General features: G+C 49.5%; 1 protein-coding gene across 1 annotated transcript in view; it reads left to right on the plus strand.

The window, feature by feature from the left end:
* DMAC2L (distal membrane arm assembly component 2 like) overlaps positions 1 to 27673 on the plus strand; it is a 586679-nt gene that overhangs the window by 558263 nt on the left and 743 nt on the right. The window lies entirely within an intron of this gene.

Genomic DNA, 27673 nt, shown 5'->3' on the forward strand with positions numbered 1-27673 from the left:
CTCTCAAGCCCCAATTTGAATTGTGATAAAGGGATCTACTTCCCTGGACAGACTATGAAGGAATTGTGTACAGCACCCGAAATACAACAGAAACTATGCTTTCCCCACCACCCTCAATCGGCCAGGGTAGTTCAGAGGTATAAAGGTACCATTAAAAGTAAGTTGGCCAATATGTTTGCTGAAACAGACCTTTAGTGGCCAAATGCCTTATTTTTGGTCCTCTTTAGCATTCGAGGCACCAGAAATAGGAAAACTAGTTTATCCTCATGAAGTCTTGATGCATCACCCCTTGTGTCTTCCCTCATTACCAGTGCTGAATTCTCTTACACGTCTCCACTGATGACATGATGCAAGAGTTCTGTAAAGAGACTCATTGCCTGTATTAAGTTTGTTCACTGACAGGAAAAGAAAGTCTTGCTGAACGACCCAGAAGAGACATGCCATTCTCTGGAACCAGGTGACTGCGTTTATGTGATGTTCCACCAGTGGAAATAGTTACTGGCCTCCAGGATGAGGTGGGCCTACCAAGTGATATTAAAAACAATGAAAACCACTCTTAAAGTAAAGGCGTTACCCTCCTGGGTTAATTCCACCCAGTACAAAAATGGTGAAGCTCCAAAGGGTGTGGTGCTAGCTACTGCCAGCAAGTATGTTATTGTCATTTTCTTTAAATCTTTGTTACCTGTCAGTGACTTGAGACTTTGGAAAAAAACTTTGGAAGAGAACAAGGAAAGTATCTGAAATGGTTATCCCAATATGGCAATCTAAGCAACACAGTCACCATGGCCAAGGTTGGGAGCTGGCAGTAGGGAACAAAAAGGTATATAATGGCATAGCACTGAGGGCATTGTGTGTTTCTTGGGTCTTGGGATTGTGAAGTGGACCTTTTATTGGGTTTTACATTGTCTGCAGCTAAATGTAAAGTAGGTCAGGTTAACCCCCCCATGCACAGCCCTTCCAAACTGAAAGATGACCAGAAAGCACACTCTGCTACCACAATTAAGCCACAATTCTTGCTGCTCCCACTGCCTAAATGGACCAGACCCAAGTCGGATTAAATGATGTGGCCCAGGACATCTCATATGAGCAAGCTTGTCTGGTATTGTGCTAATACGTAGCATTTTTCAGAGCATGGTAGCGATCAAGTGGTATACAGGTGGTAACATGCAGCATTGCTGACATTACAGCTTATGTGTCCATGGCCAGGATCTGAGCTTTAAGGTTACTCCTAAAGAGGTAGACAGGGAGGCTGCAAATGTTTTTCCGACATTGACCCTGATACAGACAATGAAAGGCTCCTTTTGCGTTCTAGTGACAGTTTTCAATAGAAAGGAATACTGTCAATAAATACAGTATGCCCTGACGAGCCTTGTTTATATTGCATACAGGAATATTTAGCACATGATTTGTCTTGTAAAGTTAGTAAGTATTCGATCTCCCCTGTTATTAATGCTACTGCAGTTACCATTGTAGCAACATAGGAATTGTGGTATGAAACAGCTAGGCTGGATATGCCAGGACACAGGTTGTCGACCATGAATGTTACTCTAGGGGCTATCAGTTTCTCATTACCGTTGTCTGTGTTCCAAGTGACTTCTCAATTTCTGAACCATTAAGGGTTTAGCCATTTGTCTAGCGCAACAGAAAGCATTGTTAATCACAAGAATTATGCGGAATTGTGGAATATCGGGTGTGGAATAAGGAAAATTCTGCACTTGTAGCCTGGAGAATGTACAAGTACCAATCACTTGATCATTTGGGTTGATTAGAAAAAGCAATTTGCTTTATAACTTGCTCATGAATGACCATTGTTGATGCCAAAGTTGATGAGTTGCAAGGTGTTTCTGCACTGAGCACCAACACCAAGGACATGTTGACGAACATGATCTGGAACGTTACTGCTGCTGGGGAATCAATGGTATGGAATGTAACTTGTTTGGAGTTCCAGGATTTCATCAACCAAATCTGGCCCAGAAAACTCCTGAAGGTGCATGGGATTCCTGCTCCTGAACTAGATGGCATCTGAGGTGGGGAAAGGCAGTAAGTCTTCGTTGAAGCCGCAGCAGTCGAAGGCGAGTGGCTCTTTGTTGTCCAAGCATGGTCGGTCGGACCATTCCAGGGGGTCTGGTGGTAGGCCCGAGAAGTGTGTTGGAAAAAGTCCTGGCGAAGCAAAGGAGTCTTCGTCGAAGCACTCGTTGCCCAGGGACCATCACAGGTCTTCTTCCAGCTGGGAATCGTCGAAGCACCGGTCCGGTTCTTCCAAAAAATCTGGGTCTCTGGTGAAATCGAAATACCAGGGGACGTGGTTCCCACAACGAGCTCTTCAACGGTTACTCCATCGTCGGCGGTAGTGCTGCAGTCTACAGTCCTGTTTTCGACGATGGGGTCATCCGCGTCGTCCACGACGCTGACAGTTAGTGGTCCGATGCTGTTATCGTCCACGCAGATGGAATTGGGAGGGCTGTTGTCGACGGGAGGGGCTTGGCAGTCTGCCACCTTTGAGTCTATCCTTCCTGAGAACATTTTGCAGCAGGATCCAAATACATTTTCTGTTTCTTTGGAAGCGGAGGAGGAACAGGAGCAGTTGGTTGACCCGTCTGCTCTGGGTCTGCAGAGTGTGAGGCCTTCGATGTCAAGTGGAATGGGGGCTGTGCCACCCAGTTATCCACTGGTTAACCCACAATCTCTGCTGTTGTTGCAAGTGCTGTCTATGCTTCAATCATTGTTGGGGCAGCTGGATGCAAGGTTGCCTCATCAACCAAGTTCGGCGGTGCCGGTGGTCTAGGTGTTGCCTGGTGAGGTTCTGAGGAAGTCTCCTCTGGCACGATTGCCATTGCCATTGCCGGTGGGTTTGGGCCATCCACGGTCTCATCCTGAAGAAGGCGAGCTACCTGATTCAGACCCTGAGAGATGATATTAGGGCGTTCCACACCATGATATCGAAGGCGTGTCTGGAGTTTGGACTGGCACCTGAAGAGGAACATAAGGACTGCTTCCACTTCGACCATATGGGCAAGCGGAGGAAGGCGGTCTTCTCTGTGCCGATTCTCGACCACGTGTGGCAGGAGGGCCTGCGCATGATGCAGCACCCGTTTTCGGAGCCGGAGGTGAAGGGTTGCCTTGAAAAGAAATTCAAGGCTCCGGAGTCTACCCCTAGATGCTTGGTGACGCAGCCCACGCCCAAGTCTGTGGTGTCGGCGGCTGCCAACCGGAAGGCTACGAGCCAACATAAATGCGTTACGCCTCCGGACATTGAGGCCAGGAAGGAGGACGCTTCTGGAAAGAAGGTCTTGACGGTCGGTGCCACGACAGTAAAGGCTGCAAATTCCTTGGCGATCATGGCCAGATATGATCGTGAAATGTGGCATCGGCTGGCCCCAATTCTTGAACATCTGGCAGAGCAACACCGAAAGGAAGCCATGCTGTTGGTGCGTGAGAGTGAGGAGGCCTCCAATCACAGCATAAATATTGCTGTGGACCTGGCAGAGTCAGGTTTTAAACAGATTAACAATGGGGTTGTGCTTCAGCGCCGGGCCTGGTTGAAGTGCACTGACTTTCGCCCAGAGGTGCAATATGAGGTCATCGACATGCCCTGTGAGGGCGAACACTTGTTCGCTGAGATAATCGATGAAGCCCTGAAAGGAATGAAGGAGGATGTGGAAACCGCAAAATCTTTGGGTTACCTGGAGAGTGGGTACTCTTTTTGTTCCTTTCGGGCTTTCAGTGGAGCCTTGGGAAATGCCCGGTTTGCTTCCACCAGAGATTCCGTTTTACGGGTGCTCCAGCTACTCCTCTCAGGGGTATCGGCGGTCTGTCCCGTCGACGCAGAAAGGCTGGGACTTCCAGGCTCAGTGAAAAAAGGGTTTGCAGTCCTTTGCGCCTAACGGGAGGCAAAATAAACCTCAACAATGACTGCCATTGTGAACAATCTGCTGGGGGACAGATTCGCCATCCACGTCGACGAGTGAAGAAAGAGAACATCAGACCGCTGAGTGCTGGACACGGGGCGTATTGGTCACTCGTTGGAGTTCCAGCATCCTCCGTTTCCTATTCCGCTGGTGTATGTACTGCAGCTGCATCTTCCAATCCAGTGGCAGGAGGTGGTTCTCCTGCTAGAGAAAGGGGCGAAAGAACCAGTTCCGGTGGCGGAGAGGGGCCAGGGGGTTTCCTCCTGGTACTTCGTTGTGAAAAAGCCCAACGGCAAGTGGAGGCCTATTCTGGATTTTCGGGTGTTAAACAAGACTCTGCAATGCCTCAAGTTCAAGATGCTCACCCTCCAAGATGTCATCTGGGCGGTGCAGCCGGGTGAGTTCCTGGCGTCGTTGGATTTGTAGGACGCCTATTTTCACATACCCATGCAGCGGAGGCACCGTAAATTCCTGCGATTTGTGGTTGGAGAAGAACACCATCAGTTTTGGGTCCTCCCGTTTGGCCTGAAGTCGTCACCAGGGATGTTCACGAAGTGTCTCCGGAGGGAAGGTCATCATGTGTACCCCTACCTGGACGATTGGTTGGTGAGGGGTTAGTCGCAGGAAAGGGCACGAGAGTCTCTCGTGGCGACGATGCAGCTTTTGCAACGGCTGGGATTCGCCATCAATTTCGAAATCATTTTTGGCGCCGTCGAAGGAGTTGGTGTTTCTTGGGGTGCAGTTTCTTTTTTTTTCTTTTTTTTAACATCTCTTTATTGGGTTTTACACATGAACAGAAACATAGAACAAAGAAGAGAAAAAGAAAAGAAAAAAAAACCAACAGAACCCTCCCCCAACCCTCCCCCCCACCCCCTACAGGCGAGTGTCTCTACCTTTCCAGTAAAGCCCCTGGTTGGACACCCACGTCAAGCTTGATACAAGTCCAGTATCTTAAGGTGTTGGGGGCACCAGTTCGCTCTGTAGTCATCTCGGAGATAGGCCAATGTCTCTCCCCAGTCATTTGCAAATCTCGACAAATCCCCATTCTTTGCATAGGTCGCCCATTCGAGAGCGACAGTATCCCACAACCTCCGTAGCTAGTCCGGGAGGGTCGGGACATTAATACTTCTCCATCGCTAGGCAATAAGAGTCATAGCAGTAATGTGTCAAAATCACCCTCGCTCGCAGTTCCCCAGTCGCGCCTCTGCCTTGGATGCCCAACATAATATGTTCAGGAGGTTCAATCCCCCCCTTCCCCAGAGCTTGTTCCTGGCCCCTTCGTATTTCCTCCCAGAATGGGGTGAAATTCGGACACCTCCACCAGATATGTTCGGCCGTTCCCTCCTGCCCACAGCCTCTCCAGCACTCCCTTGCAACCTCCGGATTCATCCTATGCAGGATTTCTGGTGTATAGTGCCATCCGTATATTATCTTATACCAGGCCTCTCGTGTCAGCGAAGCCTTTACCACCTTAGGGATTTCCCTCCATAATCGGGCCCAAACCTCCGGTTCCAGCCCTCTCCCAACTACCCGCTCCCACCTCGACATAAAGGGCCATTTTCATGAGGGGTAGCCTCTTCCAAGATCTTATACAGGTTGCCAATTAGACCTTTCCACCGATCATTGGTGAGCAGGAATTTATCGAGGGAAGTGACCTCCCTTGTTGTCGCCTGTTTGTTTGGGGGCTGAAGCAGCCAGTGGTGCAATTGAGCATATCTAAGCCTCTCTCGCTCACCGATCCCAAAGGCCTCTTTACACTCTCCAAATGACAGGATTTCCCCATTCTGAAACATGTCACAGAATCACCTGCATCCCCCCTCCTCCCATTGCCTGAATGCTCCCTTTTCGGTTCCGGGGGTGAAGTCAGCGTTGTTAAATATCGGTGTGAAAGGGGACGGGAAGGACGTAATTCCCTTCTTCCTAGCCAGCCGGTCCCAGTTGGATGCCATTAAGCCCGTAATGGAGCTCTCATACATATGTTTGGGTTGAAGGTCCTTCCTCAACCACAAGACTCCCTTCAGGTCATATTTAGTCACCGCCTTATCCATGCCAACCCATAGAGGTCCCTCACCTTCCCGCAACCACTCTCTAATAATTCGTAACTGGGTTGCTTCGTAGTATAGCCCAAAATTAGGAAGGGCTAATCCCCCCCCCCCCTTGCTCCTAGAGGCCTCTAGCAGGCGTCTGCTGAGTCTAGCCCGTCTTCCTTCCCAGATGAAGTCCTTTGTTAAGCATTGGATCTCCCTAAACAATTTCTCTGGGACCCTCTGCGGGATGGCCTGAAACAAATTAAGTAAACGTGGCAGTATAACCATCTTGATCACAGCTAGACACCCCGGCCAGGAGATATGTAGAGACCCCCAGCTCCTGAGGTCCTTCTTAATCCGATCGAGGAGAGGGAGATAGTTTGCCGCGTACCAGCCCCTAAGAGTAGGGGTAACCCGCACACCCAGATACTTAATTCCCCCGGAGGACCAGATAAATGGGGCATGCACTTTCAATCTGTCGCTCAAGGCCCCACCCAGGGACAAACCCATAAGCTCCGATTTTCCCACATTAATGCAAAGACCCGAGGCCTCCCCAAAGTTTTCCAGTACCTTCTTACTAGCCTCGATAGAATCTGCTGGGTTAGTTACGGAAAGAAGCATATCATCGGCAAAAGCTGTGACCTTGTGCGGTTTCCCCCCAAACAGAATCCCCTGTATCCCCTCTTCATCCCGTATCATTTGCCAGAGTGGTTCTAAGTAAATAGCATAAAGCAGCGGCGACAAGGGACAGCCTTCTTTTGTACCCCTATTTAAGTGAAAGCTGCGGGAGAGGGACCCATTTACCATAATCTGGGTTTATGGTACTTGATAATTAGCTTTCAACATTTGTAAAAAATTCCCTTCCAGACCCATCTTCTCCATAGTTCGAAAGAGGTACGACCACTCCACGCGGTCAAAAGCCTTCTCGGCATACAAAGAGAGTAGGATCACGGGAGTGTTTGTTTTCTGCGTCTTTTCCACTAAATGTGGTATAAGTCGTAGATTATCTGCCGTCTGCCTGCCGCGTATAAACCCCGATTGGTCTCGGTGGATTAATTCCGGGAGCAGTCCCTCTGATCTGTTGGCCAAAATCTTAGTATAGATTTTAGCATCAATATTAATTAGTGCTATTGGCCTATACAAAGACCGTTCCAGGGGATCCTTATGAGGTTTCAGGATCAGAGACAGTTTAGCTTCCTCCATAGATGGAGTGATACACCCAGAGACCTTAAATGTATTGAATAAGTGGGTCAAATGTGGGACAAGAAAAGCTGAGAATGTTTTATAAAGCGCGGCCGTGTAGCCGTCTGGGCCTGGAGCCTTACCAGGGGGAAGATTTAATATCACCTTTCTCACCTCGCCCTCTGTTATCTCTTGGCTTATGCACATTTGAGACTCTTTGCTAATTTTGCGCAAATTGACTTTCCCTAGCAATTCTTCCTGAACTCAAGGGGTAGGGTGCTGTGATGTATAGAGTGCTTCGCAGTAGGCTACGAGGAGTTCCTGGATGTCCTCAGTTCGTGTTACCCTTTCTCCCTCCTCAGACCTAAGGGCCCCTATCACCTTCTTCGCCGCCTCTCCTCTCAAGAGTCTAGCCAATAAGGTGTCAAATTTATTCGCTTTGGCATAGAATCTTTGTCGAACGAACAGTAAAGGCCCCTCTGCTTTTTTCGTTCGGAGGATTCGGAGCTGCTCCTCAGCTCGCCTATACTCTCTGAGAGGATCTAGATGGTGCAGCCTCCGCTCGTAGTCGAGCAGCCCCAAATTCACACTCCAGCTGTCTCTCAAGCTCCCCCATTAGCCTATCCCGATTGGCCTTGGCTGCTATAAGTTCACCTCTGATAGTGGCCTCAAACGTGTCCCATCTTATCCCCTAAGATGTATCTCCTCATCTATTTTCCTCCATGAACTTTTTCATTTTACCCTCTATCTCCTGCCTGAGTACTGGATCTCTCATGAGATTCGCCGGGTATGTCCAGCTCCAAATCCCTCTCCTCCTCCCCCCTAGTTCTAACCGCATAGTAAGAATTTTATGATCCGCTATACCCTAGGGACCCACTTCCACCTCCTTGACCCGCCCCAGAAGGGAGGCTGATACCCAGATATAATCTATCCTAGACTGGGTCCCATGCACCCCCGAGAAAAACGTATAACCCGCCTCATCCCCACAGGTCTCCCGCCAAACATCCCTCAGACCCAACTCTGCCATTTTCTCTCGCACCGCCGCCGAGATCGCTCTCACCATGCCCAAACCCCTCTCCCCTGACCTGTCATGAGCCCCGTCCCAAGCTAAAATAAAATCCCCCAAGATCACCACTGGGCCCCTTGCCGCTTCACCTAAAAGTTCAAGGAACTGCTTAAAAAACTTTTCCTGTCCTGTGTTTGGGGCGTATATAACCGCAACTGTACAGACCATCCCCGCGCATGACCCACGCGCTATGAGGTATCTACCCCCCTTATCCCGAACGATGCACTCCTCCCGGAACTGTACAAATTTTTAAACGCCAAGGCCACTTCCGCCGTTTTCGTGGCCGCTGAGGCCTGGAAGATTTGGTCGAAGCCCTTAATTCTCAACCTTTTTTGGTCTTTATGTAGCAGATGCGTTTCCTCTAGACCCAACATGTCCGGCCCCTGCTTCTTCGTAAACCTCTCCAGCTTTTTTCTACTCAGGGGGAGTTAAGCCCCCGCACATTATGGGTCATCCATTTGAACAGTCTAAATCCCTGATAAAGTTCCTATTGCCACCCCTTTCTAGGGCCGCTTCAATATGAGCCTTTCCTTCTTTGGCCTTCTGTCCCCTGTGAACCCTGCACGCCAAAAAGCTTCCCGCCCTGCTTCCTCTAAGCCATAGTGCCGCTCCCCCTGTGCCTTGGAGTTCCTCGCCCGCGTTCCCTCCCCGTCCCCAACTCCCCTCTCCCCCCCCTTTACCCAACTGGGGAAAACCCTCCCCCTAACCTCCTAAGTAACTCACTTCCATTATCGTCCCCAAGATGTTTGCTCCTGGTTGCTCCTTGCCCTCACAATAGCTTCAAAGCCCACCGACTTTTTCAAACCGAGCTGTACCCTCAGGGGGATGACCCGCTGGCAGCATCTCCCCCTCCATTCTGTTGTTCCCTTCTCTCCAACCCTTCAGGGGGTCCCACAAGGGAAGGTTTCCTCCTTTTTTTCCCTCCTGCCATAGACCAAGCCCAGGGCCTAGATTTGTGTGCTTGATCGGCCGCCAGTGACCTTTGCAACCTTCTCCCGGTCTCTTTCTGATCACACTCCAAATGCAGCAGGTCTGCTCCTTCCTGCAGCGATGTTATCCTTTTTTGAGCGCCCTGCCACTCAAACAGGAGGCCGAAGGGAAAAGTCCACTTATACTTGATCCCCTTAGCTTTTAGGAAGGTCAGAATGGAGTTCATTTGCCGTCTCTTCACCAAAGTGCTGCCAGCCATATCCTGATATAGTTCTATTGTATGGCCGTCATAGATTAGGGGTTCCCTCTGCCTAGCAGCTCTCAAAACTGCCTCCTTTTGTGCATATTAGGCAAATGCCGCTAAAACATCCCTTAGTCTGGCCTTTGCCCCACTGTAGAGACAACCCACCCTGTGAACTCTATCCAGCTCCACTGATTGAGGGGAGGATTAATTCAGAAGCTTCACAAATATGGCCTGCAATGTCTCCTTTAGATCTTTGTCCTGGACTGCCTCTGGTAGCCATTTTACCCGGATGTTGACTCTCCTCGACCTATTTTCCAAGTCCTCCATCCTCAGCTCCAGATTTCTTGCAGCTATGTCGAGTCTTTCAATCGCCTCGCTGTTCTCCATGACCACTTTGTCCACCTCTTGCAGGCCCCTTTCTAAGACATCTGTTCTTTCCCCTAGCTGGGCCACTTCCTGCTGCATTTCTGCCACCGCCTGATTAATGTGTGCTCTTAGGAGCTGTATTTGATCCTGAAAAGTTTTGACCAGGTTGTTCTGAAGTGTTAAGATCTCCCCGTGGAGGTCCTGTCGTGTCATCGGGGCCTGCATGGGTTCCCCCCCAGGGGGCCCGCGGTCCTGTTCCTCTCCTGAGGATCTGGCCGCTCATCACTTTCCTATTGTTGTTGCCATAAGGTTGGGAGAGTGCCTAGGGTCTCTGCTTGTGCAGGCCCACCCTTAGACTGTTTATTTTTATTCTTTGAGGACATGATAAACTCTAGGGAGGGGGGACCGCCTCACTCCAGACTACTTGTAACTCTGCGCCTCCCGCGCCGCCGCTATTATCCCAGGGTCTCGCACCCTGACGTCTTCCACTCTGCCGGCCCTCCAATGAGCTGTTTTTGAGGGGGGGGGGGTCACAGAGAGTCACACAGCTATGATTCCTGATCAGTTTCTGCTCCCAGCCACACCCTGGGCTCACCACTCCAGACTTTCTCCATGACTACGATACTCCTTGCTGGGAGGCGCAGTGCGTCGATGTCTCCTACTCCCGTATTCCACCTCCTTCCACTCAGCGTCCCCTGTTGTCTCGCCAGCCTGTTGCAGCCCAACTGAGAATCCAGAACTAGGCCGTGATTAACGACCCAAGGGGTGCCAGACTGTATAGGTTTTAGTAACGCTCCCAAGTTGCAGTCTGAGAGAACCTCCTGACCGTGACTTTTGTCCAAGGCAGAAATAATTTACTAGGCTAAGTAAACTGCTGCAGCCCCGCTCCAAGTGACGTGGCAGCCGGTCTCCTGTGATGTTGCCGCTCTTCCTTCACGGCTTCTTGGCCCCTCTTCCACCTCCCGGCCCGATGTCTCCTCCGGCACCTCAGACGTCAATGTGACCGCCCCCTAAGGGCGACCAATGCAGCCTCTCTTCTCTGTTGGCCCAGAGCAGATCTTCTCTCATGCCCCGGAGCAACCGGGCCCGCTATTGTGCCTTCCGCCGGCCTGCCCCCCACACCACAGAGAGCGGGGCCTCCTCGATACTAGCCCTGCTGGGCTTGGGCCGCGACGCTGTCAGGTACCTTCCATGGCCCGTGATGAGGCCGCCCTCTCTTCCTCCTTGTTGTGGCTCTCCCCGCCCCCACTGCCGGCGCGGGGGGCACGCCACCGGGCTCCTTCCTAACGCCCCTGGCGAGGGTCTTCACTGGGCATCCCCAATCCAGGCACCCTGCGCCCCCCCCGGGCTCCTCCGTCCCATCCTCGCACTGCAGCAACTCCTCCTTTTCTGGGCACGGGTCTCCATGCCGCCGGCCCAGCCGCTCCGTGACCGCCTGCGAAACGTTCATCTGCCACTTGGCAAGGCGCCCCTCGACCTCTGCTGCAGCTCCTCCGCCTTCGGTACCGGAGGGCCGCGGATTGCCGCCCGTCGGAATCACTCCAGTCTCCCCGATCCTCGGGCCCCGGCCCGACTGCTCCGACACCATGGCAGCCGTTGAGGATAGGCTCTTGCACCACTGTTCACACTCCTTGCACTGTCCGGAGCACAAGTTTAATCCGCAGGGCCCGCTAGCCCAATTTCAGCCCCAATCGCTGAGTGGTGGGCATTCCCCAGCGTCAGAAACCAGGACCTCCGCCGGCACATCTATCCCCTGCAGGCGGCAATCTTGAAGTCCTGGGGTGCAGTTTCTTGCCTGGCAAAATCTGGTGAAGCCTTCCAGCGAGCGTGTGAAAAAATTGCAGGCCAAAGCAAGTGAGTGGAAAGAGGGCGCAGCTGTATCAGTCGCTGTTGGGGTCCATTGCATCGTGTATCCCTCTTCTGCCCAATTGCCACCTCTTCATGAGTCCGGTGCAAGAGTTCCTTGCGGACAGATGGTCGCAGAGTCGAGGATTGTGGTCAGACAAGTTGGTGGTCAACAGAAGTCAGTTGGATGCCCTTCCCTGGTGGGCATGCATGACCAATCTGGTGAGGGGAATGCCCTTGCTGGAGCCAGAGTTCCAGTTTACAATTGTGGCTGACACCTCCCAGATAGGGTGGGGGGCACACCTCAATGGCTCGCAGGTGCAGGGCCTGTGGTTTTTTGGAGGAGACTATGTTCCACATCAGTGTGCTTGAGTTGAGGGTGGTGCATGGGCCCTAAACTAGTTTCATCCGCAGATCAGTGGTGAGGGTGTTAACGGACAATACCACCACAATGTTTTATTTAAGGAAACAGGGGGTGACACATTCCCGAGTCCTGTCGAAGGAGGCACAGGACATTTGGCATTGGGCTGTAGCTCAAGGGATCAGTCTGGTCGCTTTCCATCTGCCCGGATTGCTGAATGTTCAAGCCGACGCGCTCAGCAGGGACGCCAGTCAGCTGCATTAGTGGAGGCTGAACGAGCAGCAGGTTTTGAGGATCTTCAGGCGATGGGGACATCCTGCGTTGGATCTTTTGGCTACGAGGGAAAACAAGCAGTGTCTGGGGTTCGCCAGCAGAGGGGCTCATCCCGAGTCCTTGCGGGATGCGTTTTCGTTCCTGTGGACGGGTCTCTTCGCATATGCATTTTCCCCGTTCCCGCTTGTTCGGCGGACCATCCAGTGGATTCGGAGGTACCAGTGCCGAGTGATTTTGGTGGCCCCTTTCTGGCCCAGACAGACATGGTTCTCAGATCTCCTTCATATGGCGGTGGAAGAGCCAATTCGGTTGGGAGCGACTCCGAATCTCCTGTCTCGGGACAAAGGCAGGGTGTGGCATCACAATCTGGCGTGTCCAAGCCTGGCGGCGTGGCGCCCGACCACTCCGAGTTTGGTCATTTGAAAATATCCCGAGAATGTCGACGTATTTTGGAGGCAGCTAGGGCGCCTTCCACGAATGTCTTGTATGGGCATAAATGGACGAGATTCTGTGAATGGTATACGGGTCAACCTGGAGTTGACCCTTTGAATGTTTCTCCAGCGCAGGTTCTCCCGTACTTGTTGCACTTGGCAGAGGGGCGTCTAGCATCGTCATCCATTAAGGTGCATTTGGCAGCGATTTCTAGGTTCACGAGAAAGCGCCATGCTGCTAGTCTGTTCAGTGATCGTTTGGTGAAACATTTTCTGAAGGGCTTGTTTCGGACATTTCCTCCAGTGATGAAGTTTGCACCGGTGTGGAGCCTTAATGTAGTCCTTTCTGCTTTGATGAAGCCTCCTTTTGAACCAATGTCGACGGCTCCCTTGAAGTTCCTTTCCTGGAAGGTGGCTTTTCTCGTGACAATTACCTCGGCCAGACGGATGTCTGAGTTGCAAGCACTTGTCATTTACCCTCCTTACCTGAGATTTGTGAAGGACAAGGTTGTCCTGGCCACTAACCCGCATTTTATCCCGAAAGTGCCAACGGCATTTCACAAACTGGCCTCTACTTCTTTACCCTCGTTTTTTGCTAATGCATCCACGCCAGCGGAAAGGGCTCTGCATTCTCTGGACGTTAAGAGGGCCCTAAAGTTTTATCTGAATCGCACACGGGAATTCAGGAAGTCAAGGCGATTGTTTGTGGCATATGGGCGGTCCAACAAGAGGCAGGCCATCTCCAGGCAAGGACTTTCCCGATGGGTTTCCTCTACAATTTCGTTTTGCCACTGCAAAGCTGGGAAGCCTTTGCAGAGTGCTCCTAAGGCACATTCTACAAGGTCCACTGCCTCGTCGGCGGCGCTGTGGTCTGGGATACCACTAGTGGACATTTTCCAGGCAGCCTCCTGGGCGGACATTACTGTCTGGGGCAGCAGCATATGGAAGATGTGCAGGTGGGGCGTGCGGTCCTCCAACGTCGGTTCCAATAAGGTAGGCCCCGCAGCTTCAGGGTTTGTTCTATGTGCTTTGTCACTTGATGGGTTTGTTGGCTAATACATGTGATTAAGTCATGTTTGTTGGTTTGCCTATCACACACCGCCACTAATTGGTTGTACTGCTATATAGTCTATTCACAGCATGTGAACCCATGAAAGATCCAATGCTGAAGAAGGGAGTAGTTTCTTACCTGTAACTCCATTCCTCCAACGTTGGTATCTTTCATGGATTCACAGGGGCCCGCTGGCCGCCCCTGCAGGCAAATCTGGGTTCAGGTTCCCTCTACTTTGGAAGCACCCAAAAAGGACGTTGATAGGACACAAAAGTGTTGAAGTTTTCCATAGGAAAACGCTAAATTAAAGTTACTGAGGTTACCCAGTCTGACGACTGGGACATATTCACAGCATGTGAATCCATGAAAGATGACAACGCTAGAGAAATGGAGTTACAGGTAAGAAACTACTCCCTTTTCAACAATTTGGCACACACACAAATTTTAATAAAATAAGGTAAATGTGTCCTCATTATGTTATTAATCCTGCACACGTTCCATACTATAATTATGTACTGGCATGTGCCCAGAGTTTATGCACACGTACTCCAGGACTCCAGCTTCTGCCCTCTCCCATATAATATGTTGATACTTCTGCCTGTGTACTTCACTGCAGCATACATGTATGCCTTGAACCTTCAATTTGCGAAAAGGGTTTGTACAGTTGCACACCTTTTTATTTCAGACAGAGCAACTAGTATATTGTGAGTAGCGAGGTGCAGACCGTGGACACAGTTTCTCTCTGTTTCCTTGAACCTTCAATTTACCACAGCACTCTTTCATGATCGTTTGATGTGCATCCTTTGACAGGGATTGTCAAATTGGGAACTCGCTACATGTCAATGTAGTGATTTTGGCACACCAAAATGAATAGTTGTGTTTAAGATACATTATCCCCCAGTTTCTTTGAGAATGCATGTTTGACATTGTATTGTCTGAAGGATCTCTTCCTGGGCAGTGGTACAAAATACATATCGCCGGCACAAGCTTGGCAGGGCGATTGCCCAGCTCTGCTGTTTGTATTGTGCTTGCAGAGGGATTTGGCCAGATACTTGTCTGCAGTGCCATAACAGGTGGTGTGTAGGTGTTCTGTCTGTAAGAGTGGACACGAAAGCTAACGGATATATTTATCATCTGTACATGTAAATGGTGCTTTCTCCTCCACAGGATCAGCGTTGATGTATTAATAAACTCATAATTAAATGATCGTTCTTTGTGGGGATGGGGGGATTGCGGGTGCTGGTGAGCAGCCAAGCAAGATGGCTGCCTGAGTGAGGTGCTCCAGCCTTGTTAGATCTGTATTTTGAATAAATCCGTTTGTGCCCACAACTTCTTGAAACTCTTCACACTGGTGCTTGGGGGACTGTCCAGCGCACCTACGTGCTTAATCCCGCAGGAAATCAGAGGTCTTGCTGAGAGCATTGGCCCATAGAAGAGCCGCAGAGTAACACCATCCAGCGGTGGCTGTGAGGATGGAGGCCGCGTGGTACACTGCCGTGGGTGCCCTCTGGTGCCCCTCGACTGCCGCTGACCCTGCTGGTGGCTGGTGCGGTGCTGACGGCAGCGGGGGCATGCTGTGTGCTTGCAGCATGCTCTCCATATTGCGGCCGGATCGGGCCCCATGGTACCCCCCCCCCCCCCAGCTGAGAAGCGGCCTGGCCCCTGAGAGCCGATCTACATCGGCGGTGGGCGAGGTGGGCCCTGCTCCGACACCAAACACCCTGGAACGCCTGAGGCTGTGTGCGGCCACCTGACCGGGGGGGCGGGGGGCAGTGACTCACCGTTCGCCCCTATAGCCGAACTGCGGGCGCTGTCTATGCCCCTGGCCCCCCACGGCCAGATCGCACTGCTGGCGGCGTGGGGCGGCCTGCTGCGGGGTGCCCTGGCCCCATACTCCAGAGCTGTGCACTATTACAGCAGTACCTTACCTGCTCCTCCCCGGCCTGGCGGACAGTGTTGGCTGCACTGCGGCGCTCCACCACCGCCTGGATTGCACCTGGAGCCATGGACTTGACACTGGTGGGCAGGCTAGCTACGTGTTGGACCCGACTGGCTTGCCCCGGGGCATGCGGGGGACACAGAGGCGACATTGCAGATCAGAAGATCCATGCTGAATTGGTCTGGAGGTGATGGTGGATAATTCCGCATACAAATAAGAGAGCGCCCTGTGACTTGGTGTGCCCCCGTTGGGTCTTGCGCTGGTGCTGGGCGGATCAGGCTGTGGGTCCTTCCCCTGTGGGCCCAACATAAGAATATTTTCCCGGTCTGCTGCCCTTGGCATTTGGCCGCGCTGTGGCCAGCCTTGGGGCAGCCTTCACCCCTTGCAGACTGCATCGGCTGTCATGTGGAATCCGCTACTCTCTCTGCCGCAATCTTACACAGTCGACAAGGATACATGAGATCCCCTGTGTGCACCCTGGGCATAACGGCTCCCGGCGTCCGTTTGACTACTCTCTCATGCCTCAGCACACAGCGCTCATTGTCATAAAGTTGCATAACCTTTCAAGCAAACCTGCGCGCCATAAATGTAAACGGCCCACTGGGCCAGAGGGAGTGTGAATGGCATGGTCGAAGCCAGCTGGCCAGCGAAAGCGCTTTACTCAAGCTTGCTGGAACCTTGCATGGACTGTTGGGGCTGTGCCATTATGCTTTCCCTAGAAATTTAACGACACTGCACACTATTCAACAACTGCTCCCTGCTGCCCATTTGAGTGGTGCTGCCGCCACGTACTGCACGGGGCGGCACTGGGACCTGAGCGGATCAGTGGGACTTACACATGTCTGACACCTGTTTTCAGCTGCTCAATAAAAGTATTTGGAGTGCCTGGCTTTGGTCCTGCTGACGACTGCTACTACTGACCTGTGCAGTGTGGTCACGCCTTGGCAACCTGACTACGTCCTTGGCAATTTCCCCTTCTGCGATATAAGGAATGCAGTGCTTGGCTCTTGGACAGCGGTGCCCATCGGAAACCCTTTGTGCAGTAGTGGACGCCTGTCTCCCACCTCCTCTGCAACGAGTTGCCACTAGCCAGCTGCGCAGCAGGTCACGCCCTCCAGTATAAAATACTCTGACTTGACTCCGGACCTCTAGATCCTGGACAGCCTACCAAGGGGCCGCGTGTGCGGTCCTGGCAAGATCTCACTGCATATACCCTATCCAACCCTTGGCACACTGCACAACAGAAACGATACTACAGGCTGCGATGCAGTATACCAGGTCCAGCGGTGCAAACAGACAACCAGAGCTCCTTGGGATACGGATCGGTCGCCCAGTGGACGACAACATGACGAAAGGCACCGGATCAACAAAAAAAAGGCCCTCTGGACACTACACCAGTACACTAGCAAAGACTCTGACCTCTTCTGGAAACCCGCCAGATGAGGAACAGGCCCCTGGATCCGCTTCCACCAGAGACAACCACATACTTACTGCAATCCAGAACGGCTTCTTAGCAGTAAACGTGAAACTAGATGAGATAGTCTCCACGATCCATTGAAGTCAAAGCTCGAAAAAGAGGGGCCCCGTATCACTGAAGTTGAGATGAGAGTGAGCGAAACTGAGGACCAGGTCGCAAAACATGGCCGTGACATCGCCAACCTACAGCAGGAATTCGGCAGAGTTCGAAACGAATGTGACGATGTTGAATCCTGCTCTCGCTGAAATAACATTTGCATAATTGGAATCCCGGAAGCGGCCTGTAAGGGTCCAATGGGGCAATTCGTTGAGAAACCACTACAAACATTATTTGACCTCTCCAGATTTTCACAGTTGAAAGAGCGCACCAAGATTTGGCCCTAGTGCACAAACCAGGAGCTCCCCCTCATACCACCCTTGCCAAATTACTTAACTATCGTGACAGGGATCTGATCCTTCGCATGGCCAGGGAGAAAGGGGCCCTACGCTTTGAATCCTCAGATACACATATATATATCCAGATTTTGCTGCAAATGTTCTCTCCAAACGCAAATCATACGACCCAGTCAAAAAACTTCTATGCATGCGTCAAATGCAGTATGCACTGTTATACCCTGTGAAACTACGCATACAACATTGAGGGAGAGCCCACTTCTTTGAAGATCCCAATGAGGCCACATAATTTGAATCCAATATTTCCATACCAATAACTAGACGGGACTGTGACCACGGTGGGTCCTCACCCGAGGTCAACAATGATTCAAGTATTGTGGATAATGACTGACTTCAGCGGGTTGCACAGACCCTCTGTACGCATTCAATATGGGTGCAAGTCATTTAAGTCATGGGGCTGGCTGCAGGTTGGCGGCCATCAAGATAGTCCGAATGCCAGCACTTCAACCTGATTTTAGTCTGCGCGCTTGACAGATCCAGGGCCAAATAAAGGGACCGGTCTGCAGCGGGCCGGATGTTGTTAAATGTGACAAAACACTTGGGGCTATTGGATGCATGGCGCAGACGTAACCCAATTAAACGCGAATACACATACTAGTCTACAGTCCACGATGCTCTCTCTAGATCGACTTATGGTTAGTTCCCAACCCTCTCATGTCACGGGTAGTGGACTCCAGGATTCTCCCTTGCACAATCTCAGATCACTCCCCTATCACACTGACCCTTGAATGGAGTGCGCAGCCCATTGCTAGACCACTCTGGCGTATGCCCCCGTCCTGCTTGTCTGATCCGATATTCAGAGAGGGACTGCAAAACGGGACTGAAGAATTCTTCCAGAGAAATGATGGGTCGGTGCAACACCAAAGCACAGTTTGGGAAGCCTATAAAGTATGGGTTAGGGAGGAGATAATTTCCATGGCCTACGGGGTTTTGCGCGAAACTAATAGGGAGCTGGGGGTGGTGGAAACTGATCTTAAAAAATTGGAAGATGAATATGCCAACACTCACGATCGGGCACTCCTGGGCTGCATAAAGGGGAGTCTTCTCAGATTCAGGGAACTCACTGATAGAGAGGTCCAACTACTCTATAGCCCAGTACGGCAAGGAGGTATGGCAAGGGCGACAGACCCGGTTGCCAATTGGCAAACGCTGTCAAATGCAAATCCGGGGTGCAACATATTACTGGTATTCTTGACTCCACAGGACACACCCTAAATTCCCTGGAGGCAGTCAACTCTGCATTTCCCAAATTCTATAAATCCTTATATACTAACTCTGATAAATATACGCCTACAGAACTTGAGGCATATATAGACAATGTACCACTCACTGTGCTCTCTGAAGAGTCCCGCTTGGCAATAAACCAGCCACTGACCACTGACGAGATCAAAGCCATTAAATCCCTCCCCTTGGGGAAGGCGCCGGGCCCGGGCGGTCTGGGAATAGAGCTTAGCTCCGCTCTTGCCCCAAATCTGCTGCGTATATGGCAGGAGTCACTCCAAACCGGTAGACTCTCCCCCCCCCCCTCAATGTCATAGACAGTGATCACAGTATTGCTGAAACCCAATAGGCTCCCCTCGGATATGGGTTCATACAGGCCACTGTCCTTAATTCGGATATCAAGATCCTTGCTAAATTATTAGCCACCAGATGCATTCCATACATGTCGGACCTGGTATACTCTGACCATTCGGGGTTCATCCCTGGGCGTACGACGGCATTTAATTTGCATAGGTTTTTGGCATAATCGCTAAACTCAACCCGAAGGCACAGGCGGTGGCGGCTTCGCTAGATGCCGAGAAGGCATTCGACTCGGTCTCTTGGCGGTTCCTCTTCTCGGCACTGCAACGTATGGGACTGGGCGAATTGTTCATCCAGTGCGTACACTTGCTATATTCCTCCCCATCGGCTAGGGTAAGGACTGGGTCCACAATGTACCTGATTTTTCTGCTTGAATGTGGTACAAGGCAGGGGAGCCCACTGTCCCTGTTACTTTTCGCCCTTACTATAGACCCCCTCGCTTGTATCATGCGACTTAGACACATACAGTGTGGTTTACGCATGACAGGCCCCATGCACATTATTTCTTTGTATGCTGACGACTCGCTACTATACATTAGGAACCCTGCCACGAATCGTGCCCCAATACTGAAAGAAGTTCGCAAATTCGCTAACTATTCGGGATACTGCATCAATGAGTCCAACTCTAAACTGTTTCCTTTGAATGAGGCCACCATCCCCCCTCATAACTTGAAAGGTTTCAGATGGGTTCAAGATAAGTTGAAATAACTGGCCATCATGATCACGTGACAATACCACACCTTATTGCTTGAGGACCACGAGATATATATATGCACACTCTCAAAGACAAATTGACTCTATGGGCTAGACTCCCAATCTTGTTTTACGGTAGGCTTTCTCTCCTTAAGATGATTGTAGTTCCCAAGCTATTTTACTACTTCGTCAACATCCCGATCTGGCCGGGGCGTACATTTTTTGATAAGCTGAGGTCAATGGCAGTAGGTTTCACGTGGGGTCCTGAAGCTCAGCAGATGAGATGGGAGGACATGACCAAACCATACGACCAGGGTGGGCTCCAAGCTCCCGATTTTGAGTTATATTATGAAGTGGCTCAGGCCCACTTCGCTGGGCATTGGTATCTTGCACACGGTCGACCGCTTCACACAAGCCTTGAGGAATATAGCGCATCCCCATCTGACCTGTGCACAATAGTCCCAGCCAATCGACACTCCAACACTTACATGTTCGACCCGGTCCGTACTACAGTTAACGCCTGGTCCAGGATATTCAAGAGACTACATGTCATGGAGCCATATGTAGGCTCCATCCCGCTCTGGTGTTGTCCTGGATTGCCCCCAACATATGATAAGGCTATACAACATGGGTGGGATCCGTCCAGCACATTGACACTACACAGGCTTTTCCCTGATGGAACGTTTTTGTCACAAGTTTCTACCCTTCTCACCTGTTTCTCCTTACTTGCGGCCTTCTTGGAAGTTGCTTCCTTCTTTCGTACTGTCCGGGAATTGTATAGGCCGGGGCGCGGGTCTTCGGATTCCAGCGTGAGTTCTTGGTTGCTCTTCGCTAGGAAGCGTTCAGTATCCAGGACGTGGAACCAGGAGGGAGATAGAGTCCAGGCCAGACCGAAGCGCCGTAGGACCGAGCACAAGATTAATCCAGGAATGTACCACGGAAGGAGGAAAGGATGGGAACGAACGGGTACCAGGAATAGGAAGGAGGTAAACAAAGGAATCAAAAAAGAGCACAGAGCGGACTCTGACAACACATGTCTAACTACTCCAAGCAGTAGCGCTGAGACGCACAGCGCCGCAGGGGCGTGGCTGTTTTCTAGGAAGTCGAATGTAATGCGTAAGGGCTGGTGTGCAGTATTTTGAAACTGTCGGCCGTGTTGGAAGGATTACAGAGTTCATACCGAGGTGCATCATGGACCATGAAGTCCAGAATGGACAAATTCGGCGGTTCATGACAGTTGGTAACACTATCCGATTTTTCGGAGAAACTGGGCTTGGACCCACTAGAACACTACAATATTATAGAATAAGAGCAGCAATTAGGGCGCGATGGTCGTCATTTCCTCGCAAACCTGAGGTGTGCGAAATGCTAGAAATTGTGGCAACAATCGGGAGCCCCAGAGGCTTGGTTGCCAAATTGTACAAGAAATGTCAAGAGACACATCCACAATCCCTGAAAGCCAGGGAGAGATGGGAGGAAAAATGATCCTGTCACTAAAGCCATCCAATTGCAAAGGTGACATCTGCCCAGCACAGTTAATTAAAGATGCCGCCAGAGATTTATCACCATTCATCACCAAACTGATTAACGCCTCCTCTGCCACAGGCACTATTCCTGCCAACCTTAAACTGTCTTGGGAGCTCCCTCTCCTGAAGAAACAGACCTTAGATCCACTCATCCCTACCAACTACCGCCCTATTACCACGGTCCCTTTTTTACTCAAAATACTGGATAAAGCTGCCTATAACCAAATTCAAAAACATCTTGAACAGCACAAACTCCTTGGTAACAGACAATCTGGCTTCCGCCAGCAACACCGGACAGAAACAGCCTTAATTGACCTAAAGACCCAAATAGACAAGCTGAGAGACAAAGGGCAGACAGTACTTCTACTCCTTCTTGATCTCTCATCCGCATTTGATCTGGTCGACCATAAAGTCCTCTGCAGACACCTCGATTCTGCTGCTCACTTCTCCACGGAAGCTATTAACTGGATCAAATCTTTCTTGAGCGTCTTCTCTCCCTCGGCAGCAGCAGACCCCACCCCATCCTGTGCGGTGTCCCGCAAGGCTCTTGCGTCTCTCCAACTCTATACAATATCTTCACCAAACCCTTGTTTGATGATCTGGACCTTCTGGGTATTACCTACACCAATTACGCAGATGATACCCAGATTCTCTTCCCGCTTTCTGGGGATTAAAACAATGACATGGGGCTGGTGAACAAAGTATATCTTATGATCTAAGCATGGATGGCCACTCATGGCCTATGCTTAAACGATGATAAGACAGATTTGATAATTTTGGGTTCTCAGGCGAACATCTATAAACTAGGTCAGGAATTTGCCTCATTCAACATTGATGGGAACTCTATTAAAGTATCCAAGGAGGTAAAAACCCTTGGCTTCTACTTGGATTCCACATTGTCATTTGATAAACAGATCAAATCCCTGACTTCCACCACAGCCTATACCTGCAAGCTACTCAGAGTGGGCAAGCCCTTCCTCTCTGACGACAGTTGCCTGATCCTGGCTAGAGCTCTAATACTATCCAGAATCGATTACTGTAATGCTCTTTACAGTGGTGCTAATAGAACAACCATCCACAAACTCCAAACCCTAGAAAATAATGCTTTAAGAGCAGCCTTAGGTATAAACAAAAGAACCCACATCTCCCCTATCAGACGCCAATATAAATGGCTATCCATGGCCAATAAAATACAATTGAAGACACTTTCATTGACACACAAAGCCCTTAATAACTCTGCCCCTAGCTATATTTCAGCTAAATTTCAGAGAAAAACTCCATAGATTAACCAGAGCTGGTAATGCTAATTGTCTTACCATACCTAAACACAAGCTTACCACTATTGGTGGCAACAGCTTCCCTGTAAAAGCCGCTAAATGTTGGAATGCCCTGCCCCAAGATTTGAGAGCTGACCAACCCTTCCCACACTTCAGAAAATAGGTGATAAAACATATCATCGCCACAGACCCTTAGCCTCAGACCTGATAGATTATGCCCGTTGTCCCTGCTCACCTGCGTGCCTCAGTAATACACGGAGGCTCTGACTAAGTATGGCGCATTTTTGCACACTGCTCATGCTCATTCATGCAACTACAAAGGTCACTTTATCGCTGTACATATCTGCACATTCTGTATACTCTGTACTTTACATGTTATGTACATTTGTAACTATGTAAGCTTCGCATTTTCATACTGCTGCACCCTCTTACCTACGGGTCTGGTGTGGATAACAAATAAACAAACAAACAAGGTGGTGCCGCCTCACCAAGGAGGTGTCCATGAATGCTAGGCACACTCATTCAATTTAAGGTACTCAATAGACTGCACTACACCCCAGCGAAAATCGCCAAATTTGCCCCCCTAGCTAATACTAGCTGCTCTAAATGTAAGGCAGACACTGCCGATGCACACCATATGTACTGGGAATGCCCCCGGGTTCTTCAATTTTGGCAAGAAGTTGCCCATGTACTACATGAATGTACAGGGGTCATTGGCAAAATTTCAACCAAGAAGAGAAGACTTTTCAACATGGGCTGCTTACTGGCTGCGAAGTGTATACTGTTGAAGTGGAAGTCTGCAACTGCTCCTGATATAACAATGTGGATACATGAAATGACGTATGCTAATGAATGTGAAGAGGCCTATGTATCACTGGTAGCACCGGGCTGTAGACCAAAGGACATTTGGGAACCTTTCCGTGCATATCTACCTAAACAGGGTATTGTTTAGCTTCTACCGAAACGAAGAATTTGCATTTACTGGTGTTTTTAAATGTTGATTAAATACGTGGGCACTGAAGCCCTATGATGATGCATATGCCATAACCCAACTGTTGACTGTGGTTGAGGAGGTATGTCTTCCACTGTACTGAAAATAAAGTTTTTAAAAAAAATATATGGTTCTTGGTTGATTGCTGTTTTTATGTTTATGCAGTGGACTGATACCACCAACGTACCTTTTGGTGCTGTCCTCGAGGGCATTATGGCTGAGGTTACAAGAGACTCTAACCACTCCAAAAAGTAACTTCTAAGGATAGCATGGGCAACTGTAGATGTATCAGTGAGGTTTTAAGGTTGTTGTATTCTGAGGTAGTAATATAATATCTTAAGGCTCCTGCAAAAGATGGGTAATGTATAGCAGCGTTTATTAGAGATCTTTCCTGGAGAACCTGAGAATAACCTCCCTTCCATGCAACTGTAATCAACTGTAACTTGCAGAATACCGAGTTTTCATCTTTTACAGATTTTTAATGGCAGGTTGTGGTGTCTCAAGTGGACCCATTAATGAGGTATTGGAGACCTACCATGTAAATAGAAATGGTAGCAAAGTCACTGTACAGCCTTAAGCGTCCCTTATGGTGTACATGAGCACTTACTTGCACCGTTCAGTTTACAATGGTGTAGCTACTAGGGAATATTATGGCGGTTCCTCGCAAAATGCCTAAACAGAAGCCATAAAAATATGCAAAACTGTTGGCTTTGTCAATACTTGTTCAATCATTGTGGAAACAGTTTCCTATTTGAACATAGCGAATTCTCGTACTCTCCGAACCTTGCAACTTTTTATTACCATTCTCGAATTGCACATTTTCTTCATTTGTACACGTGCCCCCTACCGTCTACGTTATTAATCAATTAATACACTTTAAATAACATAAGGTAATCGTTATTGATAATATTGCCACGTGAAACTACAATATAGTTTAGTGTTCTTATATTGGCACTTAACACAGATTGGAACTGTATGTTCATACAATTACTGTTTTAAAATAATTTAGATGAGGATTCCAGAATGCAATATTTCTCAACATTTTCTATTTGATTGTTGTAGGATATCATACTTTGACTTTATTTCATTAGGAATCAATTTGTTGTCACAGTTGGCTCAATAAATACCCTGAGTCTCGGAGACAGTTCAGGGGTTTATATCTGATCTTTCAGGGCTCTAGGGCAGTCTTCCTCTCTCTCTCTCTTCTAGAAAGCATCGACCCTTCCTAGTCCAGGCATCGCAACTCCCCAGGTTAGTGTATACAGAGTATTGACACCTAATGTCTAGATTCTGACTTATATAGGCGGTAAAGACCTTAAGGCAAAGTGCCTTACACTGTGCAGTGGTTAGTTATCTAAAAAAGGCTATTGGACTTTGGAATCCCTCTTATTCCCGTACATTCCCCTTACTCTACTCTCCTCCGTGTGTCTTAATCTTCTGTCCCTCCAATGTATCTCACACGTTCAGCTCCTTGCCTCCACCCTTTGATGTTTCTACTCACTCCACTACTCTACTGCGCCCTCCTCCAAGCTACTGCTTCCCCCTCCTCCATGCTACTCCTTCAACCTCCACACTTCTACTTCCTCCTCCATGCTACTAACCTCTCCTCCAAACTACTGACTCCTCCACACTACTACTCCACCCCACCTTCTGCTTAAAGACCATCCTTTCACTCAAACACGCACTTCACATTTGCTCCCTACACGCCCTCTCCTAAGCACAATCACCACCTTTTCCTGCATACTCGGAACGCAGTACAACTTGCACTCGCAAACCAATGCCTCACATGCTCCATATATTGCCTCCACGCTGCATTTCACCATCCTTCTTCTGGTGGTCTCTTGGTCTGCCGCCGCCTCCTCATCTGACCTCACCCAAACAATCCACAACTTCCTCGGATCTCTTTTGATCCCCTCCCTATCCTGTGGGTAGTCTGCCGTCTCTAGCCAATATGGCACTGGCTTCCCTGCCCATTAAGTGTTACATCCAAGAAAAGCTTCCTGTAGTCTCTTAAGTCCCACTCCCTTTCTCCACACGGGGCCGCCTCAGACTAAAAATGGCAGTTCATTGTGGACAATGTCTTAATTCGTGTACAGTGGAGTTTCTGCCCTGGTTGTTCCAGGGGGGCCTGCGTCTTGTCGCTTTAGTGGGTGTGCCGGGGCTGGCGTGCAGTGTGTGGCTTTGGATACAGCCACATAGGAGCTCTGGCTCCTCGTTCTGCTTTTTATTTCTCTTCGGCAGCTGAGGTATGCTGCCCACACGGGACTGTGAGCGTGTGTGCAGGGCCTCTGATTCTCTCTCTGCTGATTCGTAAATGCCTGGGAGTGAGGCGCTGTTGTTTTTCTCTCTCACTGGTAATCCTCTCCCATGACTACAGTGTTTCTGGGGGGAAAAAAGAAACACTTGGCTAGCATTTGAAGTCATAGACTTAGGGCGATGCAAATGGGTACGGCACATACACTGGCACATGGGGAGGGGACAGGAGTTGGGACCCTCCCAACTTCCACTTGCCCCTTCTGGGGTTGGACTGGCTTTGGATTCTTCCCTAGTAGGACTCCCACCCCGGGCTGAGTGGGGATTCCTATCCCCTATTGACAATGTAAGGGTACTGACCTTGTCACACCATGTAAGCCTGTTGAAAAGTATACATTTCCAAATATTAGTGTAAGCCAAGAGGGAGCCAGAGAAATGCAATGTTATGTTCTCACAGATTCCCCTAGGCAAGTGTTGAGAAGAGATACAGTACTACAAAACAAAGTTGCTCAGATTCTCCCTTTGGCCCTTAAAGCATAGCCTCTTGTTCACTATAGTTTTTCTCCCTTTTACTGTAGGTGAACCTGTAGATTATCCCCATACTTCCTTCAAATGATGTTCTAAATTGATAGTTTTTTGTAATTCTTTGTTTGCTAATGGCAATCCCACTCACTCTGCTAGGTTTTTTCAAAGAATTGCAATGTTTTTTTTATGAACCCAGATGAAATATAAAATCATGCATAGGTCAGATGAATATAGTTTAGGTGTGTTTTTAACTGTTCACTTAGTCCTAGTATTACTCAAGAGGAAGGTCCCTGCCTGGTTCACTATTTTTCACTGGTAAATCCTAGTACTTATCAGTGACGTGTATCTTCTAGTGTGACCCCAAGTCCTCAGGGTTGTGGTTACAGCATGTGCCTTGTTTTTTTCACTGAGTAATCTTACACACACGACCAGCTGTGAGGAGATCCACTGGTTGATAGTCCCTTTGATCAGCGTGAAGAAGCACAGTAGTTATGTGGCTTCCAGCTGCTCCCACAACCTAAAACTCAATGTGAAGCCCTGCTGCAGGCAAGGCTCTGTTCCCATGATGTGTTTTGGGAAGACATATGTAGCCAGTTAGGGCATTGCTCTGAATTGCCACTGCTGCAAAAGCCACAGTATGATGAGGCCAGTGTGAATGGGATGTCTGGCATCAAAGCTAAATCAACATTGCGAGAGATTTTCAAGAAAGAACTTTCTAAAAGCCTATGATAGATGATTGTGGTGACAGCACTTATTGCCTTGCAACCAACACATTTGAATGGATGCAAGCATTTGATTGGGGATATCTGGCATCAAAGCTGAATCAACATTGTGAGAGATTGCCAAGAAAGAACTTTCTAAAAGCCTATAAAAGTTGATTGTGGTGACAGCACTAATTGCCTTGCAACCAACATATTTGAATGGATGCAACCATTTGATTGGGCCGTGGGGTTCCCGCGATGTCTACTTCCCAGCTTTCGGACTAATCCATGAATACTGAAGATGACACTGGCTTAAAAAGTAGACATAAGAAAGCCCTGCGGGAACCCACAACCTTTCAACCACTCCCATCCCCTGAAGTTTGCATCTTTGTTATGAGCCAGACACAGATACCATTTCCTCTATATCAATCTGTCTCTGACATTTCCAATCAATTTAACAATGAGCTTTGGGACTTGGTAACAGGTTTCATAACCTGGCATCCATGTATTTAATTAGGAATCCAAAGAGATAGGGCAGTACATCTCCAATCTGATCTATCCAAAGCCCTAGACA

The sequence above is a fragment of the Ambystoma mexicanum genome, chromosome 14 (assembly GCF_040938575.1).
Source record: "Ambystoma mexicanum isolate Mex_15411 chromosome 14, UKY_AmexF1_1, whole genome shotgun sequence".
Classification (NCBI taxonomy): domain Eukaryota; kingdom Metazoa; phylum Chordata; class Amphibia; order Caudata; family Ambystomatidae; genus Ambystoma; species Ambystoma mexicanum.